Genomic DNA, 25,275 nt, shown 5'->3' with positions numbered 1-25,275 from the left:
TAGCTGTGGCTCTACCCTGATGATTTCCTCCACCATGACCCTGAGCTCCTCCTCGGAGAAGCGGGGGTGTCTTTGGCGTGACATGGGGTGGTGTGTGCGATGTGTGGGGTGGTGTATGTGTTGATGAGTGTGGTGGGTGTAGTGGTATGTGGTGTTTTGTGCGTGGATGTTGTGTGGGTGATGGTGTAGTGTGCCTCTGTGTGATGGTGTTATCTATTCTGTGCTGTCTCTCTCTGGCCTTCGTCTCTAATTTGTGGTCGTAGGGGTTTGTGAGTGATGTGAGTGTGTGTTTTATATTGTATTGGATGTGTGGGAGTGGTGTTTGTATGTGTATCAGGTGTGTGTATTTTGAATTGTCCTATGTGGCGGTGTTTTGGAGAGGTGTGTGTATTTTGAGCGCGGCGGTGTGTACCGCCAATGGAATACCGCGGTTGAAATACCGCTGCGTGGATTCGTGGGTCATAATAGCATGGGCGTGTTTCTGTTGGCGTGGAGGTGGAGGATTTGTTTCCGCATATTTATCGCTGACCTTTGGTGTGGCGGACTTGTGTGGGTGTCTGAATTTCGGCGGATTCCGTGATGTGTGTCATAATAGCTGTGGTGGGCTCCCGCCGCCGCAGCGGTGTATCAAATCAAATCAAATCAAATCATTAACACTTATAAAGCGCGCTACTCACCCGTGCGGGTCTCAAGGCGCTAGGGGAAAAAAGGGGGGGTTATCGCTGCTCGAACAGCCAGGTCTTTAGTAGTCTCCGGAAAGCGGAGTGGTCCTGGGTGGTCCTGAGGCTGGTGGGAAGGGAGTTCCAGGTCTTGGCCGCCAGGAAGGAGAAAGATCTCCCACCCGCCGTGGAGCGGCGGATGCGAGGGACAGCAGCGAGTGCGAGGCCAGAGGAGCGGAGGAGGCGGGTGGGGACGTAGAAGCTGAGGCGTCTGTTGAGGTATTCCGGTCCCTTGTCGTGGAGGGCTTTGTGTGCGTGGGTGAGAAGTCGGAAGGTGATCCTTTTGCTGACTGGGAGCCAATGCAGGTGTCTCAGGTGTGCGGAGATGCGGCTGCTGCGGGGAATGTCGAGGATGAGGCGGGCCGAGGCGTTTTGAATGCGTTGCAGGCGGTTTTGGAGTTTGGCTGTGGTCCCGGCGTAGAGGGTGTTGCCGTAGTCCAGGCGGCTCGTGACGAGGGCGTGGGTCACGGTTTTTCTGGTGTCAGCGGGGATCCAGCGGAAGATCTTGCGGAGCATGCGGAGGGTGAGGAAGCAGGCGGAGGACACTGCGTTGACTTGCTTGGTCATGGTGAGAAGAGGGTCCAAGATGATTTGATTTGATTTGATTTGATTTGATTTGCATGTTTCAGGTAAGTAAAAACAATTTACTCCAAAGGATTATTGTTGCCATGCATGAATGACATGTTTGTAGGTGGTATACAAAATGCAGGATTGTGTGTAAAATTGTCCTTAGATTTGTGCACAATGATATTTGTATTGTCTTATGTCTAATTTGCTTTTCTTTTTTCTTTCTAGTGGGATATCATTGGTTATTGCTGTGTCTGTGTAGAGAAGTTACTGGTGATTCTAGCTTTTTCGGGCTAGTGAGTGTCATAGGTTTTGAGTACATAATTCTTTGTGATAAAGCCACACTTTGGGGCATATTTATACTCTGTTTGCGCCGGAATTGCGTTGTTTTTTTTAATGCAATTCCGACGCAAAACTAACTCCATATTTATACTTTGGCGTTAGACGTGTCTAGCGCCAAAGTCCATGGAGTTTGCGCCATTTTTTAGCGTGGACACCTACTTTGCGTTAATGATATGCAAGGTAGGCGTTCCCGTCTAAAAAATTGACTCCGAGGCATGTGCGCCGTATTTACACTCCCGGGCAAAATTCACGCCCGGGAGTGGGAGGGTCAAAAAAAATGACGTCTGGCCACTTTTGCGCCGTTTTTTAGCGCCTGGTCAGGGCAGGCGTTAAGGGACCTGTGGGCTCGGAAGGAGCCCAGAGGTGCCCTCCCAAGCCACCAGGGACACCCCCTGCCACCCTTGCCCACCCCAGGAGGACACCCAAGGCTGTAGGGACCCATCCCAAGGACATTAAGGTAAGTTCAGGTAAGTTTTATTTTTTTATTTTTTTGTGACATAGGGGGGCCTGATTTGTGCCCCCCTACATGCCACTATGCCCAATGACCATGCCCAGGGGACAGAAGTCCCCTGGGCATGGCCATTGGGCAAGGGGGCATGACTCCTGTCTTTGCTAAGACAGGAGTCATTTCAATGGGGGTTGGGAGTCGAAAAAATGGCGCAAATCGGGTTGAGGCGAAAAATTTGCCTCAGCCTGACTTGCCCCATTTTTTGGCGCCCAAGCTCCATTTCCCCCTACGCCGGCGCTGCCTGGTGTACGTCATTTTTTTTCACGCACACCAGGCAGCGCAGCCGGCTAATGCCGGCTAACATCATTGATTAAATACGGCGCCCGCATGGCGCTTCAGAATGGCGTTAGCCGGCGCTAATTTTTTTGACGCAAAACTGCGTTAGCGCAGTTTTGCGTCAAAAATTATAAATATGGCCCTTTGTTTATTACTTATCTTATACAGTGCTAGTTGTTGGTGGTGCATTTGTCCAGTTACTTTCTGTTGGAAGGATCATGGCTGACTGCACGATGACCACTCAGCAGGTTGTTGGTGTGCTTTTTGAGACGTCTTCTGATCATAATTGTGAGCTGACTCTGCGTCTGAGGAAGAGGAGGGAGTGAGAGATTCTAGCAGTTTTTTTTTTGTTCAAGAGGAATCTTCTGATGATGAATCCACTCTCAGTGCAGATGAAGGGCCTGTTTTAGAGGAGGACACTGATGTGCCAATAGTGCAGCTGCCTGGGGCTGAAAGGTTTCCTTTGGAAGACCTGAACTCTGGGTTGCCCGAAATATGGGGCAGCCAGAGTTACCTGCCTTTACTGATTTCCTGGTTTGTAGAGTCAATACCGAATACTTTTTGCCTGTCAATTTCTTTCAGTTGTTTATGGAAGATGTATTTTTGGAAGAGATTGTTGAGTAGACTAATTTGTATGTGGAGCAGTATTTGAGGGACAACACTGCCATACTTAAGCCACACTCTAGAGCTACCCAGTGGATATGGAAGAGATGAAAATGTTCTTGGGTTTGATGTTTTTGAAGTGGTTGATAAGGAAGCCGTCACTGGCTTCTTATTGGTCTATTAGTCCCTTGAAGGCAACAGCTATTTCCTGCAACCATGGGCCATAATCAGTATTTGCCTTATCTTTAGATGCTGCATTTTATTGACAATGCTTTATCCTTGCCACGAGGTCACCCTGATTCTGACCATCTTTTTAAGATTAGGCCTGTCCTTGATTATTTTGTAGATCGGTTTTCAGAGGTCTAGGTTACAGGCAAAGAAATAGATGTGGACAAGTCTTTGGTCCTGTTCAAGGGTCGTTTGGTTTTTAGGCAGTACATTCCTAGCAAGAGGGCACAGTATGGAATTAAAATGTATATGCTGTCTGAAAGTAGTACAAAAAATGTGTATAATTTTCTGGTCTACACCAGTAGGGATTCCAGTATTGATGCCCCTGGTTATCCACCAAACTTTTTAAGTTAGTGAGAAAATTGTGTGGGAACTTGGTAAATGTTTAATAAAGGTCACCATTTGTACCTAGATAACTTCTACACTCGAGTGCATTTGTTCAAGGACTTGTTTGGAGTGGACACCGTTGCTTGTCGCACAATCCATTCTAACAGAAAGGCTATCCAGGGGGGCTTGTCTGTAAAAAAATTGAGAGGGGACAGTGCAGTGCCTTGCGGAATTATGAGCTGCTAGCTCTGAAATTTACAGACAGGAGGGATGTCTACATGCTAACTACCATTCATGAATAGAGTACTTCCCCTGTGACGGTTTGCCGAAGTGAGCAAACCTGTGCGCGTTATAGATTATAATAAGCACATGGGCATGGGAGGTGTAGATACAGTTAGATATGTTTAGTATAAGAAGTTAGCGATTCACCTTTTCCACTGTCAACTTTTAATGCTTTTATTGTGTTCAACGATTGAGTCAGTGATAGAGAACCTTATTGTGGTGGAAAAGGCAAGAGTTAATAGAAAAGCAGTGGTGGAGGATGTGGCTAGATTGAAAGATCGCCACTTTGCTGAGCACATTCCTTCTACCCCCAAAAAAGACTTTCCAGTTGAGAAATGTAGAGTATGTGTTCAAAAAGGTATCCAGAGGGAGAGTCATACGTACTGCCCATATTGCTGCTGGCCACTGCAACACACTGCCAGCTAAACGCCAGTCCACACACTCCCATCAGCTGGTGTGATTGCTGTATCAGGCATGTGGGCATAAGAAAGTGATGGGCCCTTAAATGGTGCTGTCTGTGAGTGAGTGTTTTAATGTGGTGGGCCCGCGGCTGGCAGCGTTAATGGCATGTCATGTATGAAAGGTGTGCTAATGGACTGTAAAGCGGTTGGTGGCCTGTCGCGGCTTCACAGCTCACAAGCTGTGAGTCATTGGTTCCGTTTTTTGGCCTATCAGTTATTAACAGTGTATTTCTTTTTTGTGAAATCTCTTGTTAATAAAATTTGATCTACTGAACCATCACTCACCTTTGTGCCAAATCCAACTAGTATGTGTGGTAAAAATGACAAAACCTGCTCTGCTGTAATCAGGTGTCTCAACACACCAGTGACATGCTAGGTGTCTAGGGTGGGACCCCGATGATGAAGCATGCCACCAACTTCGTTGGTGGGTGAGGGATCTTTTTAACATAACCTAAGTGTGTTTCTTTTCACAATTTTAGTGTTTGGAACATCGCAGAAGGATCTGGATACATCAAAATCATCTATTACAAAACTACCTGTTTTCACAGGGGGGTGCCTGCATTTTTGGTCCCGGGAGTGGTGGTCATCTAGGGAAACCTACCAAACTCAGACATTTTTGAAAACTAGACACTGGGTAGAGTCCAGGAAGGTGTTGCTTGCATGGATCGTCCAACACTGTATTACCCTTACTTCCTGCAAACCTCAAAATATTCTTAAAAAAGCATATTTTCTTCACTTTTCTTTGTAGGATCACCACGGCGGCACACATTTCCTACCACCCAGCATTCCACTCAGTTTCCCAAATAAAATGATACTTCACCTGTGTGGGTCCACAAAGCAGAGTCAGCCTAAAAATGTATTTTGAAAAAATTGTACCTTCTCCTGTTGCAGTCACCTGGGCCACCCACACAAGTGAAGTATATTTTTTATCAGGACACCTGGGGGAACTCTGGATAGAAGGAAATTTGTGGTTCCCCTCAGATTCCAGAACGTTCTATCACAGAAATGCTAGGAAAAAGTGGTTTTTTTGGCCATATTTTGAGGTTTGCAAATGATTCTGGGTAACAGAAACTGGAGTAAGCCCAACAAGTCACCCCATTGTGAATTCCCCTAGGCGTCTGTTTTTCAGAAATGTCCAGGTTTGCTAGGTTTTACTAGGTGCTGGCTGAGCTAAAGGCCAAAATCCACAGCTAGGCACTTTGGAAAAAAGGCCAGTTTTCTTTGGGAAAATGTGGTGTGTCCATGTTGTGGTTTGGGGCGTTCCCTGCCACAGGCACTAGGCCTAGCCACACAGGTGAAGTACTATTTTTATCGGGAGATGGAACGCTGGCTGGAAGGAAGTTTGTGGCTCCCCTGAAATTTCAGAACTTTCCGTCACCGAAATGTGAGAGAAAATGTATTTTGTTTTTGCCAAATTTTGAGGTTTGCAAAGGATTCTGGGTAACAGAACCTGGCGAGAGCCCCACATGTCACCCCATTCTGAATTCTTCAAGGCGTCTAGTTTTCAGAAATGTCCGGTTTTGCTAGGTTTTCTTAGGTGCTGGATGCGCTAGAACCCAAAATCCATAGCTAGGCACTTTGCAAAAAACAGGCCAGTTTTCTTTGGGAAAATTAGATGTGTCCATGTTGTGTTTTGGGATATTTCCTGTCATGGGCACTAGGCCTAACCACACAAGTGAGATACCATTTCTATTGGGAGACCTGGAGGAATGTTGGGTGTAAGGAAATTTGTGGCCCCCCTCAGATTCCAGAACTTTACATTACCAAAATGGGAGGAAAAAGTGTTTTTTTTGCCAAATTTTGAGGTTTGCAAAGGATTCCGGGTAACAGAACCTGGTGAGATCCCCACAAGTCACCCCATTCTGAATTACACTAGGTGCCTAGTTTTCAAAAATGTCCAGGTTTGCTAGGTTTTGCTAGGTGCCGGATACGCTAAAGGTCAAAATCCACAGCAAGGCACTTTGCAAAAAACAGACCAGTTTTCTTTGGGAAAATGTGATGTGTCCATGTTGTGTTTTGGGGCATTTCCTGTCATGGGCACTAGGCCTATCCACACAAGTGAAGAATCATTTTTATCGGGAGACGGAACACAGTGTAGAAGGAAGTTTGTGGCTCCCCTCAGATTTCAGATCTTTCCATCACCGAAATGTGAGAGAAAAACTAAAAAATGTTTGCCAAATTTTGAGGTGTGCAAAGGATTCTGTTTAACAGAACCTAGGGAGAGCCCCAGAATTTTCCCCATTCTGAATTCCACCCAGTGTCTAGTTTTCAGAAATGTCCAGGTTTGCTAGGTTATTTTAGGTGTTGGCTGAGCTAGGGGCCAAAATCCACAGGTAGGCACTTTGCAATAAACTGGCCAGTTTTCATTGGGAAAATGTGATGAGTCCATGTTGTGCTTTGGGGCATTTCCTGTCACGGGCATGAGGCCTACCCACACAAGTGAGATACCATTTTTATCCGGAGACTTGGAGGAACGTTGGGCAGAAGGAAAATTTGTGGCTCCCCTCAGATTCCAGATCTTTCCATCACCCAACTTTGAGGAAGAAGTGCTTTTTTCCCCAAAATGTTGAGTTTTGCAAAGGATTCTGGTTAAAAGAACCTGGTGAGAGCCCCACAAGTCACCCCATTCTGAATTCCCCCAGGAGTCTAGTTTTCTGAAATGTCCAGGTTTGTTTCGTTTTCTTATGTGCCGGCTGAGCTAGAGGCAAAAATCCACAGCTAGGCACTTTGCAAAAAACAGGCCAGTTTTCTTTGGAAAAATGTGATATGTCCATATTGTATTTAGGGCATTTTATGTTACAGGCATTAGGCCTACCCACACAAGTGGGATACCATTTTTATCAGGAGACTTGGGTTAATGCTGGGTGGAAGGACATTCGTGTCTCCCATCAGATTTCTGAACTTTCCATCACCCAAATGTGAGGAAAAAAAGTTTTTTTTTTTGCCAAATTTTGAGGTTTGCAAAGGATTCTGAGTAACAGAACCTGGTAAGAGCCCCACAAGTCACCCCATTCTGAATTACTCTTGGTGTCTAGTTTTCACAAATGTTCAGGTTTGCTTGGTTTTCTTTTATGTGCCACCTTAGCTAGAGGCCAAAATCCACAGCTAGGCACTTTGCAAAAGACAGGCCAATTTTCTTTGGAAAAATTTGATTTGTCCATGTTGTGTTTTGGGGCATTTCCTGTCCCAGGCACTAGGCCGACCCACACAAGTGAGGTACAATTTTTAATTGGGAAAAATGGGGGAACACTGTATAGAAGGAAGTTTGTGGCTCCCCTCAGATTCCAGAACTTTCCATCACTGAAATTTGAGGGTAAAGGGTTTTTTTGGGCAAATTTTGAGGTTTGCAAAGGATTCTGGGTAACAGAACCTGGTGAGAGCCCCATGAGTCACCCCATCCTAGATTCCCCTAGTTGTCTATTTGTGAAAAATGCATAGCTTTGGTAGGCTTCTCTAGGTTCTGGCTGAGCTTGAGGCCAAAATCCACATCTATGCACTAAGCTAAAAACACGCCTGATTTCAATGTAAAAGTGTGATGTGTCTATGTTGTGTTTCCTGTTGCGAGCATTAGGCCTACCCAAACAAGTGAGGTACCATTTTTATCAGGGGACCTTGGGGGACACAAAATAGAATAACAGTTGTTATTGCCCCTTGTTTTTCTCTACATTTTTACCTTTCAAAAGTAAGACAGTGTGTAAAAAAGACGCCTGTTTGAGAACTGCCCTGTAATTCACATGCTAGAATGGGGACCCCTGACTTCAAAGATGTGCAAATAACTACTGTTTCATAACACCTTATCTTGTGCCTATTTTGGAAATACAAAGGTTTTCTTGATATCTATTTTTTACTCTTTATATTTTACCAGATAAATTACTGTATTCCCAGTATACAATGAAAACCCATTGCAAGGTGCACCTCATTTATTGGTTCTGTGTACCTAGTGTTCTTGATGAACCTACAAGCCCTTTATGTATCAGCAACCAGAAGAGTCTAGCATATATAATGGTATATGCTTTTAAAAATCTGACACTGCAGCATAAAGTTACAGAGTAAAACGTGGAGAGAAATGGCAGTTTTTTACCTCAATTTCAAATTCTTTATATTTCAGCTGTTATTTTCTGTGGGAAACCTTGAAAGATCTACACCAACGACCCCTGTTGAATCCAAATTCTGTCTGCATTTCAGAAATGTTTAGCTGTCCAGGATCCAGCATTGGTTTCACACCCATTTCTGTCACTAACTGGAAGAAGCCTAAAAGCACAACAAATAGTAAAAATGGGGTATGTCCCAGAAAAATGCCCAAATCTTGTTGACAAGTGTTGTTTTCTGACTCAAGTCTGCCTGTTCCTGAAAGCTGGGAAGATGGTGATCTTAGCACTGCAAACCCTTTATTGATGCTATTTTCAGGGATAAAACCACGAGCCTTCTTCTGCAGCCCTTTTCCCCATTTTATGTTTAAAAACAACATTTTTGCTGTATTTTGGCAAAAGTCTTGGTCCCCTCAATGGGAACCCACAAACTCTGGGTACCTCTAGAATCTCTAGGATGTTGGAAAAAAGGATGCCTATTTGGCGTGGGTAGCTTATGTGGACAAAAAGTTATGAGGGCCTAAGCACAAACTGCCCCAAATGGCCAAAAACATGCTTGGTTCAGGAGGGGAAAAGGCCTGGCAGCAAAGGAGTTATAAAAAGGAGATTGTTCCTAGAAATATAGAAGAGGTGATAGCTGAAGAGATTAAGGAAAGGAGTAGACAGGGTCATGTTTGCAAATGGAATTGTAGTAGTAGTTGTAGCATTAGTCGGCAATCTCTTGATTTATTACAAACTTTTGAACATGACTTTTCATGTAGAAGTCTGTAGAGAAAATTTTTAATTTTGCAAGGACTAGAGCCATGTAAAGTAAGAAAACATACCAATTTACAAGGATATTCATTAGCATGTTTTTCCAAGAAAGTGTGTAAAAGCACCTTTGATCACTTTAGAATGTTGGCAGTTCAATATTCAAAAATACGAAGTTTAGTTAGGAGACTTTACTATGTGAAAACTCCAGCATTATGTTTGGGAGAGATGAATAGAGTACTTTTGCATGGTACCATACAAGAGGTAGAAAAAGTTTGTGTTGATGTGCAGTTTCAGTTATTTGATCCTGAAGAACATTCTTGGGAGAATGAGGAATTGGTAGATTTAGGTTGTGAAGAAGAGAGCACAGATATTGCTACTGAGAATTTGAAACAAGAGATTATGAAGTTTAATACAACTTCTTCTGAAAAGCCAAACTATGTCTGCATTTAGTCTAGATGCACTCCCTATAAAATTCAAATACGAAATGTAGAAATATTTTGCAAAATTGAAGAGGAAAACAGTGAAAAGTGGCAAGAATTTACTGCCTATTTTTTTTGCAGAGGAGCATTTTGCTTTTTCTACTCTGCACGTTATATGAAAGTACTGCTATGATAAGTTAGAGGTCGAGAAAACCCCAGATAGAGCAGTCTATAATAGGTCAGAACTTGTGGGTATTCCACTACGAGACTTAAATGTATTCAAATCCTTGTACAATCTGTGTATCCATTTCAAGTGATTATACTCTTGGATCCAAAAACAGGTACAATGCATCCAGAAGAACTGCTTATTCTCCTGGTAAATGATGTAATGACAAAGAACAACAAAATTTGGCAAGAGTTGGTTGATGTGAATAAGGTTAATCAAACAACATTATACCTGGTACAAAATCATGTTTATTAAAATAATGTTAATGTTGAGCCTAATATTCCAAAAGTTAATGATGATGCCAGTTTGCTACCAAGAAGACAAATAAAAAAAGTAGATCCAGCCTGATCAGAAAAAAATGATGAGCACTACAGCATCCATCCATTGCATTCCAAAGAAGTCATTGGCGATGCTATAGACCAGTGGTTCCCAACCTTTTGATTTCTGTGGACCCCCACTTTAACATTAATGGAACCCAGGGACCCCCACTGAATCATCATAGGAATCCAGGGACCGCCAGCTGAGTCATTACTGGAAGCTGGGGACCTAATTTTTCAATATTTTTTGATTTTATAGGCTCTCATGGACCCCCTGAGGAGGCTTTGCGGACCCCCAGGGGTCCCCGGACCACAGGTTTGCAACCACTGCTATAGACCTCTTTCAATTGAAGCAAGCAAAAGGAACTCCTATGAGAGTGTGGGAAAAGTTTAGAGACTTGATGTCTCCCATACTTGTTTCCCACTGGAGTAGGAAGTCGGTATGATGACCAGCCTATACAAATACCAGCAGCTACTGCTGATCAACACAATTACATTTAGAGGATCCAAGATTCAGACAATGTATACCATACATATTTCACCTTCTGTTTGATAGTGGCTTGTCTGTACTTTCAGAAGCAGTGAATCGCATTTTAAATACTTCAAAAAACATCTGCATGAGATTTTATTATTATTTATTAACAAAGTGCAAAAAAAGGATGAAAACTTAGAATGCAAAGTGAATAATTTAATGGCATGCCAACATGGCACCAATGAATACAATTAAAACGTAATTGAGAAACGTAGGATCACCAACATGGTTTTTGGCACTGAGTAGCACAGAGTATGCATGGGATGATTTTATTCAATTCTAGAGAGAAGCAAACCCTAATCTCAAAGATATCAATTTGAAGACAGCTGGAGAATTGTGTTCATTAGGTCCTGCTAATGTTTGTAGATATTTCAACCTCAAGTTCCAAACTATGCTTGCTTTTATCTCCAACAAAAGCAATCCTCCTGTTGGAAAAGGAAGTGCTTTCTTTTGGCGGAAAGAGTACCAAGCAAGAGGTGCTCCTCACATTCACATTCTACTGTGGATAAAAGACGCACCCAATTTTGGAGCAGAAAGTAATGCGCCTGTGTTGTCTTTCATACAATAGTATGCCAGATGTGCTATACTGAAACAGAGTGGTAAAAAAGGTCTCAGAGAATAAGTTTTGTGTTTTTAACCACATAGATGTGGGATGTACTCTTGTTGTACTGACAGGTCCAAAGAGATATTTCACACAAGATGTCGACTTGGAATTCCAAGACCTGTCATTTCAAAAGAAAGAAGGAACAGCTTTTCGTTTTGAGTGAGACATACACTAAGACAGAAATCACCAAAGAACACATACAACTTAAAAAGAAGGGAAGATTCCAAACATAATAATTACTACACTCCTGTGATTTTAAAACTGTGGAATGCTAACATGGACATTCAACTAGTTGCAGATAGCTCCATTCGTATTTTAGATCGTGCATCACAAAATCTGGAAAAAACTGAAATGAATGAGTGTGTGAGAGGAGATTTTTGCAGAAAAGACACTTAGCAAGAAATTGTATTCTTTCAGCCTAAAAATGCCTTCCCGTAGAAAAATAGGATCCTATGAAGCATGTGACAGATTGAATTCAGTAAGTTTGTTCTCAAAATCAAAATGAACTGTCTGGGTAATTCTTGGTGTATTTATTACAAGAAACATAGGGCCAGATGTAAGAAAAAAAGGCATTTGCGATTCGGAAATAGCGATTTCTTAAAAATCGCAAATGCTATTACTGAATCGCTAATTTCGATACTGGCCCCATTCGCACCTATGGGCATGTAGGCCCATATTTGCGAATATTTAGCATTTCCCAAATTGCAAATTCCTAACTGGGATTCGCAAATTTGGGAAATGCAAACCCCAGGGTACTGGGGGCCTAAGGCCCCCTCTTCTGCACCCCAAGAAGTTTTTTAAGGACATGTAAGGCGCACACATGCCAAAGGGGCATGTGTGCGTTACATGTCAATTTTAAAAATGCATTTTTTATGCATTTTTAACATTTGCACATGGTTACTACCAAGTTCAACTTGGTGGTAATAGCGATTCATTATTTTCGCATTAAGGAATTGCTTGTTACATGTGGTTTAGAAATCGCAAGTAAGGATTCCTTCTTTTTGATTTCTTATTTAGAGAATCGCAATTTGTGATTCTCTAAACACGCTCGCAAATTTAAGAAATCGCTATTTTACGATTCCTTACATTTGCATTGCGAATGCCTTTCATAAATACTGAAAGGCATTTCTGCATTCGCAAACGGGCATTCGCACTGTTTGCAAATGCAAAAAGGCTTGATACATCTGGCCCATAGTATTGAAGTTTTTCCTTGAAATTTAGTACCTGGCAAAGGTTGACCCAGAAAGTACAGATATTGTAAAATCAAATATATGTTGGATACAAACTATACAAGAAGAAGTCCACATCTAGAAGACAAGTGCCTTTATAAAATTCCACAGATATACAAGTAATGCAACTAAAAACATTGAAGAAGTAACATATGCAGTTCATGAATGTAATGGATGCTTAGTGAAACCTGAAAAACTAAATTTAATTAACCAGTAAAAACTTAGCTATCAGAATCATGAGAAAAGAGAATTTTTCTACCAAGCACTTCTTTAGCTGTTCAAACCTTAGCGTACTGAATTCAAATTACTTGAAGATTATAACCGCTATGAAGATTATTTTAGTGCTGTCAAAGATAGTATTCAGTCTCCCATGTTCAATAACTTCTTGCAAAATGTTAAATGATGAGATACAAAAGGAAGAAATGATTGCTGCTGAGGTAGGTAAGGATAGTTCTGAAGCAGCCAAAGTTCAGCACCTTCAAGTCAGGTTCCTCTAGAAAACCTATTATTGAAAATGAAGATGCAATAGCTACGAATGAAGTGGAAACTGCCACGGAACAAGCTAGAGAGGAATCAGTAGATCTGAAAGAACATGGATTATGGCATGAAAAGAACTAATGCCACTGCTCATCATTTGAGCCAGTACTCTTATATGATAGTGGTCGGGCTAGTACTGGAAAAAGCTTTTTAATCAAAGTGTTCTCTACTTACTTACAGAAAACCACAGATTCAAACTTTACCATGTGTAGCGACAGCACCTACTGGATTAGCTGCACACAATATCAAAGTAAAACCTTTACATAGACTACTAATGCTACTGGTTGAACAGGAGAATAAACTGGAATACTAGAAGTTATCTGGTGAAGCTTGTCAACAGGTAGCGAGAAGTGTTGAGGAAAATTAAGCTTTTGATTATTGATGAGTTAAGCATGGTTGCTAATTTAATGCTTGCTTTTGTCCACCTGCAAATGCAAGAGACTTTAAAAACTGGATATGACGTCTTGTTTGGAGGAAAACATTTGATTGTTTTTGGAAACCTACTACAACTTACTCCTGTAAAAAGACAGCGTGTTTTTAAAACTATTCCACGGGAGGAGGCTGTAATGTTAGTGGGAAGTATTGGCAATGTCAACATTTGGCAATATTTTTATCACAAGGAACTTGTGAAAATTCTGCATCATCTTCTGAAACTCATGTTGGAAAGTCGACTTATTAAGAAAACCTTTTCCTCTAAGAAGACGGCAGCAGAGCTAAGGTGTAAGTTTTTAAAAGAGGGAAAACATATTGGGCCTGATGCTTTGGAGGACGGTGTTAATCCGTCCCAAATGTGACGGATTTACCACCTACCGTATTACGAGTTCAATATATCCTATGGACCTTGTAATACGGTAGGTGGTATATCCGTCACATTTGGGACGGATTAACACCGTCCTCCAAAGTTGTAATCAGGCCCATTGTTTCTTTGATGCCTACACTTCAAGATTGTACTGCATTTAATGATGGATTAATAAACCTTGAGAAGTAAGAAATTCTGGAGTGGACAAAATTGAACACCTAGGAGTAGCTGTAGTGCTGAGCCAAAAATTAGAGGATACATTTAACTCTTTGATTGAAGAAATCTGTATCTGGGACTGTTGGACCAGAGAAGTGTTTACATGTTTATAGAAACTGCAAAGTAATTTTATAGCCAAATTTAAATGTAGAAGAAGGATTGGTAGGATGGGTACGTTTTTTTTTATTTAATACATTTTCCTAACCATGATCAGGTTGAGGTCTTAGCTATGAAGTTTGATCAGGTTGATGGCGTGAAGCAAATTACATGATGTGTTGAATGCTTTTTGCTTGTGAAAGAATTGTATGTCAGACGAAAACAGTATCCAGTTTGTCTTGCATATGCTGTAACAATCCACAATCAAGGTTTAAGTGTTGATGCTACATTTATTAATATGGGAACTACAGTTTTTAAAAGAAGGGATGTCATATGTGGCATTGTCACAAGAATACAACAGATAAAGAAGTAAATATGCTCCTCATTTAGACAGTATCCTGTTTATTAAAAAAGAGTGTTATGTCTGACAAAAGAAACAAGAGAAAATATAGACTAGACAGAAAGCAAAGGTAAAGAAGAAGATGTGAAGAAAAGAAAACTGGAAAAAGTTGGAGATATTGTAGGTTACCAGTTGGATAACTCTAGTGGTGTTAACTGCTATGCTAATGTTGTTCTCAGTGTTCTGTTCCATTTGCCACATGCTGTAAATGCAATCCAAGGCAAACCAAGGAACACATTGTGCACAGCACTATGTAATTGCCTTCAATGCATATCTTGTGACGGAACTGTGAAACATTCTGCTTCAGGTATCCAATGACTAGTAGACAAATATAGTGGATCTGTAGTATTTTCTCTAAATACTCAACAAGATGCTCAGGAAGTTAGTGTGGTGATCCTTGGAGTTTTAAAAGAAGAAGATGTAAATATTGATGAAACATTTGGACTCAGTTATACATGGAACCATGAGTGTGAAGATTGCTCTTTCTCATTTACTACTGAAATCCAATCTGAGCAACTCCTCTAATTAAGTCTGCCAGATTACAAAAGTGTGTCTTTTGATAAACTAATCAAAAAGAGTGACCAAAACATGAGCTGTCCAACTTGTAAATCAAGTGTGTTGCTTATACCGAGAAGTGGTAAATACATCATAACAAAGTTTCAACAATATAGAGCAGATGGTACAAAATTGGACACCGAGATTACAACCTTTAAAGCAGGACAGATATCAATATCTGGGAGGACGTACTGCATTTTAGCTATCATCTTCCATAGAGGCCTTATTATTACATCTGGACATTATACTGTATAATTAAAGATGCAAACTGGATGGAAAGAATGCAATGATAGCTGTCTGCAATACGCACAAAACTACCTTTCAAACTTCCTAATTCTTATTTGTTTTCATCAACCAAAGTCCTAACATGGATGAGTGGTATAATATTCGAAACAGTGTTGTTCCTATGTCAATCATTACTATTTAACACATCACTCAGCCTAATAAGGGTGATGTCCTCAAAACAATGTGAAAAAGCATTTTGTGCATAAAATGTATTCAAATAGTTTTCAGGAAACAGACAGGTATGCGTTCTTCTCTACAGTATATGTTGACTACCATTAGTTAAGATATAATTCGGCCTATCAAGGGTGATGTCAAGAAATGCTACGGACAAATTAAATGTGAATGAATATTTTCGTAATATTTATATAGAAAAATACCTATACAGTCTTCTCTGTATATAAATGATCACTTTTTAAGACAGTATGCAGCTGTTTAGGACTGATGCATACAAAAGGAAATACAACATTGTAATGGTGGATTACATCTGTTTATACTTTTGTACAAGGTATAATAATAAACAACAAGCTGTTAGCATCCATACCTATATTTGCTCTAGTATTTGTAGCTTAAGTAAATTCATTTAGAAAATGTAGTTAGTGCAAATCTATGTAACACTTCTTTGGAGTAAAATACTTTGAAGTTACAACTGTGATGCCTAGTAATGTTAGTTTTAAATAACGTGTTAGTAGTTTTTTTTTCAAGTCCATATAACAGTTTTTCCTGCCACTGTTCAGCGATGAGCAGCTATACACACTTCTTTTATAGTGGAAAATTTATAGAAGCTGAGAACAGTGGACAAGGGAACATAATGTGTCTAGATAATATGTGTAATTGACATATAAAAAACAAAAGCTGTTTGTGGTTTGTTAATAAAATATGTCATATTACAGGTTAGCAAGTTTGAAAAGATATAATAATTATATCAAACTTTAACTATTATTTGTGTTCTTTCTCTTTAAATACAGTTCAAAGAGCAATTTTTTACAGTAGTTCAGGTAAGTAATTAGACGCTGCTTCATTAATAGATAATCTGTACATATACTTATGCACCAAGTCATTCTCCCTTACAGGCAATCATGTACCATTTAACTCACTCATCCAGCCCATCATGCACCCATTCACTCATCCATACACGCACTCAGGTACCCAGTCAGTTATCTATACAGCCACTCAGACACTCACTCACTCAATTATATAGGCAATCGCACACTCATCCAGTCACTCATGCACCCATTTATTGATCCATGTAGCTAGTCATGCACCGAGTCACTCACCCATACAACCATTCACACAACCAGACATTCACCCATACTGTCACTAATGCACCCATTCACTCACCCATACAGCTACTCACTCATCCAGTCACTCACCCATACACCACTCACACACCCATGCACTCACCAATACTCACCAATACAGATACTCATGCACCCAGTCACTCAGCTATGTAGCCACTCATGCACCCAGACACTCACCCATACAGTCACTCATGCACCCATTCACTCACCCATACAGTCACTCATGCATCCAGTTACTCACCCATACAGTCACTCATGCACCCATTCTCCTACCCATACAGTCACTCATGCACCGAGTAACTCAGTTATAGACCCACTCACACACCCAATCACTCACGCATACAGTCACTCCTGCGCCCATTCACTCACCAATATAGCCACTCATCTACCCATCTACTCATCCATTTAGTCACTCAGCCACCTTTCACTCACCCATACATTCAGTTATGCATCCTAACAGTCAATCATACAGCCAATCATGCACCCATTCACTCACTCATGGAGACACTCATGCACCCCAACACTCACCCACACAGCCACTCACACACCCATTCACTCACACATACATCCACTTGTACATGCAGTCAATTATCCATATGCCCACTCATGCACCCATTCACTCACATAGACAGTCACTGACGCATCCAGTCACTCACTCATTTTTTAAAGTAAAAGAGATGGTTCTAACAAGAACCGTTTTTTGTGTGTTTTTCAAATGTGTTTGGGTTTTTATGCAATTTTGTAAACAATTTTGGAATTTTTTAGGTGTGTGATTTTTTTTGTACGAAAAAAAGAACATACCTTGCAATGGCAAGTAGGAAATCCTCAGAAAGGGTGAAACACAAAAATTAAGGGAAAAAATGCAATATTTATGTACATTTATTGTTTGCACAAGTGTAGGGACTGCTTGCTCTCCTACACTTTGAGTAACACTGCATTTTGAGCAAAATACACCAACTTTTGCATACTCTGGAAATGTAGGTGGCACAGAGGAAACATGAGTAGGGCTGGATGATGTTCCCAGCTGCTTGCTTGAAGATGTTGTTCCTTTTTTTGTGTCTTCTCATTGCTCATTGCTTGTACATACTAGATGTACTCCAGCTGTATTTCCTTTCACTGCCCCTTGAAAGCACCTTCTAGCATATGTTGCATGTAACTTTACTGGTATTTATTTTTTGGGCCCTTTGGGATATTGAAGATCTCACACACTATGGGGGTCATTCTGACCGTCGACGGAAGCACCGCCAACAGGCTGGCGGTGCTTCAATAGCCATTCTGACCGCGGCGGTACAGCCGCGGTCGCCCAGCCGGGGCCGGCGGTTCTCCGCCAGTTTTGCCCCGGCTGGGAGAATCCGCCAGGGCAGCGCTGCAACCAGCGCTGCCCTGGGGATTCTGACCCCCGTACCGCCAGCCTGTTTCTGGCGGTTTTCACCGCCAGGAAGAGGCTGGCAGTAAGGGGTGTCCTGGGGCCCCTGGGGGCCCCTGCACTGCCCATGCCACTGGCATGGGCAGTGCAGGGGCCCCCTAACAGGGCCCCATGAAGCTTTTCACTGTCAGAGACAGTGAAAAGCGCAACGGGTGCAACTGCACCCGTCGCACCGCCGCAACACCGCCGGCTCCATTCGGAGCCGGCTCCTGTGTTGCGGCGCTCATTCCCGCTGGGCCGGCGGGCACTAACTTGGTTAGCGCCCGCTGGCCCAGCGGGAATGTTGGAATGGGGGCAGCGCTATTTTGGCCGCGTGGCGGCCAAATGGCGGTTCCCGTCTGGCGGGCGGCAACCACCGCCCGCCAGAGTCGGAATCACCCCCTATGTTCTCTCTTTTCTTCTTTGCAGCTTCTTCTTCTTCTTCTCCTCCCATCAAGATGTTCTTTTCTTCCACTGGCACATTTTGACGGAGATGCCATTTTGTTGGTGTTGTCAAAACTCCAAATCCAGTCTGTAACACTCCCAGGAGAAGTGTACCTGTGTGCCGCCGCACACTAAATGATGGGAAAAAGGGGTGGGTTTTTTCTGTTTTATTGATAGAAAGGTGTTCCACCAATCAGAAGCAATTTTTCCTATGTCGCATGGGGTGCGCAACACCTGTGCAGGGCTGTTGTGTACAGGTCCCAGCTCCATAAAATATAATAAAATGACCTTAGAAATAAAGACATTTTTTAAAGTTGCATTTTATCACTATTAGTAAACCTCTTCAGTTGAAGTAAACTGTAGAAGTGTGTGTTATGGTATTGTCATTTAAAAATAAAACACCGGATTTGCAATTCCAGAAATATGTGCCAGCAAGATACATGGTGGCATTGCAACTTCACAATTTTCTTTAAACCATTAAAAAAACTCCACTTTCTTTACTTTCTCAATATATTTATAAAGTTGTGAGTAAACATGTTGCTAAAATATAAATATTCAAACAGTCCATATGTTTTTTGTACTACGCTGGAGTTGCGTACCCATCATCACCTGATCTAACTATAATGCACTGCTTATGACCTCACATATTACATCACTCATGACATTGTCAGTGACATCATTCATGACATCTCAAATGACATCCCTGATGACATCATCCACAAAAAATGGTAACACACCTACTGATACCCTCATAAAATCTGACATCCACACACACAAGTACTTACATACTCCTTAATAGATGCACAACACTACTGGCACAAAACTACCTACTCTCCCACACAACCATTAAAACAACAACCCAGTAACCCATCCATCACTGATTAATATATCACACATGCACACAACAACTCCCACACCCACTCACTCAAGCAGAAAGCCACTTGCACAACAATTCATACATTTGAAGTCAAATAAAACTATATCAATTGCACACAACTACTAACATACCCACTCACTCACCAACATAAGCAGTCATACACCCACATATCGAGCTATGCAGTGACATACACCACTAATTAATCAGCTAAAAACACATTTACATTCAAAGTCAGTCTGACATAGAACAACTAACACACTCACATCTACAAGCACTTATAAATCCAATCACTCTCCCGTACAGCTGCTAAAAGACCAAGTCACTTTCTCATAAACTTACTCAGACGTCCACTTACTCTCCTATACAGTGACTGGCACAGTCTCCCACGTCTGTATACATTCTTGTATACCAACTCACTTACCAATACAGTCACTCACTCAGCCACTCACTCACAAATACAGTCACTAACATGCTCGCTTACTCACCCATGCAATCACACACACAAACACTCACTCACACATTTAAGTACTGATACACCCACTCACTCGCTGTCTCATGCAGTCACTCACACACACACTCAATAACCAATACAGCTTCTCATAGAGCCACTCACTCTGTCATAATGTCTACCAGACATCAATGGACATCTGCACAAGAGACTGGTCCACCTACTCGCTCAGACACTCATTTTCTAATACAATTAGAAACACACTCTGTCACTCATCCATACAAGCACTCACACACCCACTCCATTGTACAGCCCTGACAACTCCAGTGAATCAATCAATGCAGTCAACCACAAACTAATTCGTTCATCCATACAGATACTTACACATCGACTCATTCTCCTTCAGTGATGTCATTTGAGATATCATCAGTGATGTCTTCAGTTATGTCACTGACAATGTCATGAGTTATGTAATATGTGAGGTCATAAAGAGTGCATTGTGGGGGCGTAAGTTATAGTTAGCTTGGGTAACTATAACTGCTGAATTTCACTTGATTTATAAGTCTGAAATGTGACCTAACCTTTTGTTTTTTCAGGAAATCTCTACGTTTTTTTTTTCTATTCCCTAACTTTAACGTCCCAGTAACTTTTGTTTTTTTCCAGTGAATATATATATATATATATATATATATATATATATTTTTTTTTTTGCAGTGCCCCCCTCTCCCCCACTTTTTGCCTTAATTTTGTACTACTAAATGCTGGTTTTCTGACTCTAGGAGTACCCTGGTATTTGATGACCTGACCCTGGGCCTGTGCTCTGATTAAAAGGTATATGCAAATTAGGCATCATTGTAATCACCAAGATAACCTACCTGTAAGTCCCTATTATATGGTAGGGTATGTAGGGTTACAGCTGATTTTATGCATTTAAATGTGCACTGCTGTTGGCATGCTGTCACTTTAAAATCCAGTCCTGCTTTGCAGGCTGCTTTTAAATTAAATTTGTTTACAAAATTAGATTTTCAAATAAATGTACTTCCAAAGTCTCAACTTGTTCATTTGTTTTTTGCCCATTGTAGTACAGTAGCTCCATAGGCTACCGTGGGAACACTTTATTAAAGTATAACAATTGCTAAGAAAGAGCTAAAAATGTAATTATTGATCTTGTAGTTAGAATGAATCCAACAACTTGCCACTGCCAGACTTATTACAACTATCACAGCAAATAAGTTACAGAACCTGCTTTTCTGATTAGTCAAAATCCTGCCTTCTAGCAGTTGTTCTCCGATTGGCCAGCCTCTGCCAGGCTGAGCCAAGCTGCCTTAAAGAGATGTGAAGTGGCCTCCATTGAGACAAAGGGACATCTGGTGAGTGGAGCTCTGCAAGCGGCAGAGCTAAAGGCAAGAAGGGGGCAGGGTAGTCAAACTGATCTTCAAAGGGGAAATGACAGGACAGGACACAGGCACACTCCCACTTCCTGCCACCTCAGCCATATGGGAGCTTTAGTTATTAAATTTGCAGAGGAGCTGGAGAGGTAGTGTTAAGGAAAGTTAGCCACATCAGTGGGATGGCTTAACCAGATCTCAAACTCCAGGAGCAAGTTTCTCCATTTTGGATTTTAAAGAAATAGTGCTTTCTCGGACAGAAATATGTCACTCTTTGGAGGAATACCTTGGGCTGGCACCCTGCATCCCTTTGGTCAGGGGTGTCCCCCTATTTCTCACCCAAGAACACTGGACAAATATGGTAGAGTTGCCCTGCAATTCAGATCACTGCCTGAAACTACAAGGAGAAGAAGGACTACCCTGCTGGAACCCTGGTCTGCACCTCAAAGGCCTGTACTCTGGATGACTGCACCTGCTGCCCATTGTGGAACTAGAGCCCTAAGGACTTTGCCTTGCTTCAAAAAGTGAAGGAGTGGACTCACTGAAAACAACAGGTTCACAGAGCTCCACCACCACCATCAAGAAGAACCTAGCTGGACAGCCCCCAGTGGCATTTGAAGGAATTGGCAGGGTGCATTCTGGGAAACATAGTCCCAGCATTCCAAGGTTCATATCCTTGGATTTGTATTGTGGACCTTCAAGGATCCAAAAGAAACATCTGGAAAAGAAGGACCTTATGACCTCACATAGTACATCATTCATGACATGGTGAGTGACATCACTGATGACATCACCGATGACATCATCCACTGAGTGAAAGTGTTTTAAAAATTTGCCTCAGAGTTAAAGATTGTACAAGTGTAATTGAAGCCTAACTATTACATCCCTGTAACATTTTTTTTTTTTTCTGTGACTATACATACATATATGTATATATATATATATATATATATATATATATATATATATATATATATATATATATATTTATTTATTTATTTCCATAGAAAAAGCTTTTTTTGACTTGGTTGTATCATTGGCACTGTTGGGTCTTGTTGTGCATGGAAAGTTGAGAAAAAGGGGTGGGGAAAGAAAGGGCATTTTTCATGTTAATTCCAATAAGACTCTTTAGGCATGTCTGCAGCCTCAACCACTAGATGGAATTACCTCAGGTTTGCTAGAAATGTAGCTTTTGGTCTGTAGATCACACTTTTTGTTATATGGTGTAAATCTGTTCAGTAGTTTTCATGATATTAAAGGAAATCCAAATTTGTATATCTACATGTGTGAGTGCTTTGCAAATATTCCCAATTTTGTACTGAGATTTGTTTGGCTGCCAACACTTGAACCAGGAAGTGTTGCCAGCAATTTTGGAACACCACTTCAGCCAATTCCCAAAATTAAAGCAGAAACAAAGAAAAGAGGGCAGTGTAGGAATACCCTTAGACCTGGGATCCCGCCAGGGCAAAAAGGCATTCTTTTAATATTCATGGCAAAATTAACACATTTTAAGAAATTTCGTGGTGAATTTTTTAAAAAGCAAGCACTGTCTCCCACACTCATTTTGCCCATGGGTGGGCCAGGTCCTAGGGGCATGCTTGTAAATATTAGGTAGGGGGGCACATAGGCCCCCTTCTACGGCCTTCAAAAGCCACGGGAGCCATCACCTCCACAGGGCTACATGTAATTTAAATGCAGGGGGTGCTGTACAGCATTCCCTAGGCCCCATGGACTGCCACCTCCTCTGGGGCAACAATTATGAAAGAAATGTTGGGGGAACACAGACCATCCCAGGGACCACCACATCCCTGGGGCTCCAAAAGTAACATGATGCAGGGGCCATTCGGACCTCCTGGGCACTGGGGGCCACCACCTCCCTAGAACTATAAAGATAAAATGATGCAGGGGCTGTACAGGCCCACCCAGGCACCACCACTTCCTTGGGGCTCTGAAGGAAAAATTATGCTGGAGCCAGGCAGACCATCCCCAGCCTGGGGAGCCACCATCTTCCTTGGTACAATTCATTTTTACAATAGAAGGAGAGGGTCAACACGGCCCCCCTCCCAGGCCATATGTGGCCCTGGGGCCTTCCAAACCCTTAGGGTGCATCCTACTACCTCATGAGGTGCCTACCCTCAGGAGGTAGATGTTTGTTTTTACTTGGCGGGAGCTGTGACAGCTCCTGCCAAACAAAAGCAAACACTCCCTTCTAACAAACAGGAGCTGTAAAAATGGTCCTGCTTGCTGGAAGTAGAGCTTTCATCTCTTGGATGAAAGTATTGCTCCCGGTCACAGGGAGCTGAATTTTCAGCATCTCCCTGTGTGCAGGAGCAATGTTGGCTCATGCAGGAGGTCGGAGCCAGCTGTGACTGCAGGGGCCTTGAGGCTCCACCCACGGTACTGAAGGCAATTTACTGGGTGACCTGGGTGAGACCAGGGCACCTGAGAGGATGTGGCTGGACCCCAGGGGATGAGGACAATGGGGTTAAAATTGACCTATGGAGGGGGACCACGTGGCCCTTCTCCCACTTTAAAATAAGTATGTAGCCGCAGGTTGGTGGTGGTCTTTGGGGCCCAGAGAGAGTTCACATGACCCCCCTAACACTTTATTATGTATCCCTGACTACATGGTGGTCACCAGGGCCCAGGGGGATCAATACAGCCTCCCATATATTTTTTTAATGTTTTCCAGGGGAAGTGGTAGTCTCTTGGACCCAGGAGGGTCTGTGTGGACCCCTCAAACTTTTAAAATTATACAGCTCCAGGATAGTGGTGGTCCAGGGAGGTGGAGATCCCCGGGGCATAGGCGGATGCATTCAGCCCCCCCCTAATTTTTTTAATAATGTAGCTTCAGGAAGATGATGGTCCCTGGGCCTGGGCGTGTCTATGAAGCCCGCCATATATTTTTTAATGTTAGCCTAGGAAGGTGGTGGTGCCCAGGACCCAGGGGAATATGCGCGACCCTTCCTAACTTTTTAAAATATGTAGCCCTGATGAGGTGGTGGTTCCCAGGGGCCGGCGGTCCATGCAGGGCCTCTTATATCTATTTATTGTTGCCCCCCCGGAATAGTTAGTTGTCCCTGGCGCCCGGGGGGATCCATGCAGCCCCCCTCCATTTTTCATAATGTAGCACCGCATTTTATGCAATTTAGCCCCAGGGAGGTGGTGGAAAACGCTAGTAGGAGGTCCTGTGTGCTCCCTCCCTATGTATTATATTGGAGATGCCCTAGGGACCTGGCCCACCCAGGGGCAAATTTAATAGGATGTGTGGGAGACTGCTTTTTAAAAAAATATAACCAAATCATTAAAATCCATAGATGTAGCCGTGGGTTTTGTTGAAAATTTAAAAAAAACCTCCGCCACTCATGGCCTTCGCCTGTACCAACCTTTGGTGGTGGTTGGTTTAACGTAAAGTAATTAAAATGACAACTTTAAAAAATGTGGATGTACACTGAGAAGAACCAAAGTTTACAGGGATGTTATAGTTAGAAAATAGAATTAAAAAATGTTCCGAATTTGCTCGCAATTAACCATAGAAATTCAGCAGTTATAGGTATGGGTATCTCAAGTCTCTATATCTTGCATCTTTGCTATGCAATGCTTATTATCCCAGATATTACAGCACTCATGACATCTTTCACAACATCATCAGTAATATCACTGAAATATTTGCAGTATCTTTACTGATGAGAAATTACAAAACTGTGCATGGAGTGGCTGGGAGCTAAAGTTACCTTACCGTATCTTAAGGCAACTATTACTTTTGTCCCTATCACACAGTTTTTCATCACTAGTTTTATTGCAAATGTTACAGTGATAAGATCAGTGACACCACGGAAGATGTCATCAATGATGTAAGCTGTGCGTGAATAGGACGTGAGTTATAGCAACCTTAGGGCACAAATTATAATTACTTGAAATAACTCTAACTGTAACAGCTGAATTTCTATGGTTTTGTGTGTGTTAATTCAGAACTGAACTATAATGTCGCTGTAACCTATAATTTTTTCTTTGAATTTGGGAGGTGTGTTAAATGCTAATTCCAA

This window comes from Pleurodeles waltl, chromosome 9 (genome assembly GCF_031143425.1).
Source record: "Pleurodeles waltl isolate 20211129_DDA chromosome 9, aPleWal1.hap1.20221129, whole genome shotgun sequence".
Taxonomy (NCBI): domain Eukaryota; kingdom Metazoa; phylum Chordata; class Amphibia; order Caudata; family Salamandridae; genus Pleurodeles; species Pleurodeles waltl.
Note: the sequence above shows the minus strand (reverse complement) of the source record.